Source organism: Artemia sp. Qi Xiang Cuo, chromosome 2 (genome assembly GCF_049724085.1).
Source record: "Artemia sp. Qi Xiang Cuo chromosome 2, ASM4972408v1, whole genome shotgun sequence".
NCBI classification, from domain to species: Eukaryota; Metazoa; Arthropoda; class Branchiopoda; order Anostraca; family Artemiidae; genus Artemia; species Artemia sp. Qi Xiang Cuo.
Window position 1 is genome coordinate 11,902,334 of NC_142795.1, and position 4,473 is coordinate 11,906,806.

Genomic DNA, 4,473 nt, shown 5'->3' on the forward strand with positions numbered 1-4,473 from the left:
TCACGATATAGAACTTGAAAAAGTAAAGATGAAGATCCTAATAGCGTCTTCCTTCCAGGCGATGAAATTATCATCGACGAGGACGTATCTGAGCTTGAGTCTGATTTTGAAGATGATATACCTCTAGCCGGGCTGGAATATTGCAGCAACCTATGAAACAACCGAATTTGATGAAATGGAGGAAAAGCATCAGGTTTGAGATTCACTTGGGTTCAGTAAGAGATGAAGTTATCTTTACTGACCGTTCTGTTTGGAAACAAGAAGAGTTTTTCACACAGTACTTACCCCAGTCCTTTTCGATGAGACCGGCATATGCCACAAACTACACCTATAAAAAAAAATTCCACAACAGCCTGAATGTCACTAGTAACGAACTTAAGAAACTTTTGGAGTTCTAATATTGATGAGTAATCTCAAATATCCTTAAATCGAAATGTCCTGGAAGGCACAGTACCGTGTAAACCAGATTTCAGAAAATATTAGAAAAAACCGTTTCTTCATTCCAACAAGCAATTTAAAACTTGTTGTATATGAGGAAATTTCTGACAACATTAAGAAGAACAATCGGTTGTGGAGAGTTCAGTCAATTATCGACTGTTTCCGTACCCTTTTCCTTCCTTTCCCAAGGGACAACAGTTGTTCAATTGATAAGCAGATGATCCCATTTTACGGGAAAATGTCGCTAAGGCAGTATGTACCCAATAAGCCAAACCCCGTCGACCTCAAAAACTTTGTTTTGGCTAATCCAAAGGGCCTCATACTTGACTTCGAGATTTATCAGGGTGCCACTACGTCTCCTGAAGTTATGCGATGCCATGGCCTTGAAGCTGGAATCGTACTCAGGCTATCTCAAGCTCTCCCACCCGGACCTAGCCTCTGCTTTGATTGATTTTTCAACTAAACAAAACTACTCGACTTTCTGTGTGAAATGCAGATAAATACAACTGACACAATAATGCAAAATAGATTTGGAAAAGAGACCATACCTCTAAAGCCAGAGAAAGAAATGAGGAAGAAAGGGATAGGGTCGATTGTTGCATTTGTGCGAGAAGATCGGAAACTAGCCATCATGGAATAGTTTGATTCAAGAATTGTGACACTGGGCGCAAATTACAAGGCAGTAGAAGAAGAGACAACAGTGGAAAGATGGGACAAAAAGCGGGGGAAGCAGATCCCAATCTCTTGCACAAGGTCTGTAGCTGACTACAACAAGTACATGGGTGTAGTCGACATGGCTGACCGTATGATCAGTTATTACTGATTTGCTTCCAGAACTAGAAAATGGACCGTAAGATTCCTTAATCATTTTATTGATGCTGGATACTCAATTGCTTTTATCGAGATGCAGGCTCACGAAGCAAATGGCAGGCCAAGCTTGAAAAAGCTCATCTTATATCGTTTTCACGTTGCAGAGTACCTTCTCTGTCTGCCAAAACCAGAGCAGTATGTTGAGGAAGATGACGATTGTGAAATACTTTTGGCTGGTAATTTCATTAAGCACCGACCATTACCACCTGAGAGAGTTAGAGGAGCCATTTACTCACCCCAATACCACAACCTAAAGAACGCAAAGAGATGCCGCCTTCCTGGCTGCTCAATGAAGACAAGGTAGTGGTGTGTCGAATGTAAATTGTTTCTATGTCTTGTTGGTGACAGAAACTACTTTTCTTGTTTCCACCAGTAAGCTACTGGTGGAAAACTAAAAGTGTTATATAGTCAACATATATGTTTGATTTACTTGGTTAGGAACTGATGTCCACGGGAATGGACAGTAGATTTGGAGAGGGGGAGGAAGTGAAAATTTTTTTGAGGCTATTTTTGAGATCAGTGATTTTTTTAACACTATCTGTGTAAAAATCACGTGTCTTCAATGCCTATATCTATGCCGGTAGTCAGGAGGTGTTACAAAATTTGCCTATTGTTTATGTATAGTATTTGTTATTGGGAAGTAAGCAGACATTTTTAGGGGGGGGCGAATTTTCTGCAGGTGGGAATTTCCCCGGGCATAATTTTCCGTAGGGAGGGAAGTTTCCAGGGGGTGAAGTTTTTCAGGGAAAATTTTTGCACTAGGGGAATTTGCCAGGATTCCTATGCGACATTCTTCTTATATCTAACTTTCTCTTTGTCCACTAAATTTTACGCGCGGTGATGTTAAGGGTAATTGTCCGAGGCTAATTTTCTCCATGATTGAAATCTCTAGAGAATAAATCCTTGGGGAGGTAGGATTTATCCGTGGAGATGTAGCCAGGTTTTCTGGCATTACTTAAAAAACGATCAGAAATTTAATAAATAAAAATAAGTTTTTCAGCTGAAAGTAAGGAGCAGCAGTAAAACTTAAAATGAACAGAATCTATTACGTATATGAGGAGGGTTGCTCCTCCTCAACACCTCGCTCTTTACGTTAAAGTTTGAAGTCTGTCCCAATTCTTTAAGAACGACTCCCGAAAACTGTTCGTTTAATTAGAACAACAAGAAGCTTATTTTAAAGCACTAAAAACTTTAGCGTAAAGACCGAGACGTTGAGGGGGGGGGCAACCCCTTTCATATTCAGAATAGTTTCTGTTTGTTTTAAGTTTTAATGCTGCTCCTTACTTTCAGTTGAAAAAACTTGTTTTTTTTAATTTAATTTACAGTTAGGGTTACTATTGACACGGGTTGCTCTTTAGATGTTAATAAAAACAAGTTTAGTTCTCAAATTGAATAAAGACAGTCGTTAAAGTTGAAAAAAAGTTAATTTTTGGTATTTGGGGAGAGGGGCTTCCACAATTCCCAGCCCAGTTATTTATGTGAAAAATTGACTAATGCATTGCTGAAAGCATTTTAGACTGCTTTAAATTTAGCCACTTGGTTGCAGATTGCAAACCTGCAGATCGGCAGGTTTTATGTTTGCAGATTGCCCTTCAGAACATTTGAACTTACAATTTTTTTTTTTGACGTAAATATTATTAAATTATCCAATTACTCTTGTGCTCTTGTGCTAGAGCATTCGTTCTTACAACACTAAGAGAAAATACCTCTTACGTGGACTCTAAAGTCCACGTAAAGACGCCGGCTTCACTTTCATTTTTTTTAAACTGGTTGCTTCAACAACATCCTGTTGAAATTTCAGAAGTTTGTTTGTGATCAGTTGTCTCAAATTTTGAATCAAATTAAATAAAAATGTAATTTTGTCAACTTAAAATAAGGAGCAACATTGAAACTTAAAACATTGGGGTATAATTCCATTTCGGTCATTATAAATCCATATTCACCGTTGATTCCCAGGATTTTTGTAGACTATGCCTGTAATATGGATGGTGCAAGGCGATAGCACTCCTGTGATAGCAGACAATGTTTTTCTTCGTAGCATAAACGATTACATTCACATAGTTAGCATTGTCAAGGCTTTGGTCATTTTGCTAGAGACTGCTCTAGTCCAAATAAGTGTGGCAAATGTGCCGATAATTATAACAACCGTGATAGGAGCTGTCAGGCACAGTCCTTTACCTGTGCTAACTGTGGTGGCAACAACAAACTGTGGTGGCCAAATGAGGTGGAAGCAACAATCTGTCGTGTTCAAAGGTCAAGAAATACCTAGCTGCTCGAGGGCCTAATGTTAGAAGTGAAACTCTAATCGTGGGCGTTAATGTGGGCTCCAGTCCCAGTGAAATACTTTCTGTATTTTTCCAGAAATTTAATGGCGCACGGGAAAAACGAAGGACTCTTGAAAACCTGTTATTTAAGTATGATATTGTCGGTTTAGCCGAACACTTGTTTAATGTGAATAGCTCTTCAGTGCTAGAAGTTTCGTCTGACCATTTATATTTTATTCGACCAGCTAAAACTACTGCTGGCCATCCATCTGGTGGCTTATTAGTTGCTGTAAATAAGAAGTTTAGATATAGCTGTTTTGAATCTAGATATCTATACCTCGCAGTTGGTTTAGGTAGTATTTTTCTTGTATGTGTTTATCACTGTATATAAATAAAATAACAGTAAGATCATAGCTGATGATTTTTGGTACGTACAAATAGCTCCTCCTATTTACTCTGACTTTAGCGGGTTAGTATGTATTTGTCAGTTACTGAAAAATGGTGCGAATTTGTATTATTTGTAATTGCTAAAGCAGAAAGAAACTTGGTGAGCCGGATTTGTTTTTTTGCGACCACGTGCATATTACGAAGTAAAATTTAAGAATCAGGAAATGAAGAGACATACCTATCAAGGAAAATAAACTAGAAACTAATTAATTAAATAAAAAAAACAAGTTTTTTAAACTGAAAGTAAGGAGCGACATAAAAACTTAAAACGAACAGAAATTATTCCGTATATGAAAGGGACTGTCCCCTCCTCAACGCCGCGCTCATTACGCTAAAGTTTTTTATTTTTTTAAAAAAAAGAGTTGTGAGAAAAAGACAAATTTTAGCGTACATAGTGAGGCGCTGTGGAGGGGACAGCCCCTGTCAGATACGGAATAATTTCTGTTCGTTTTAA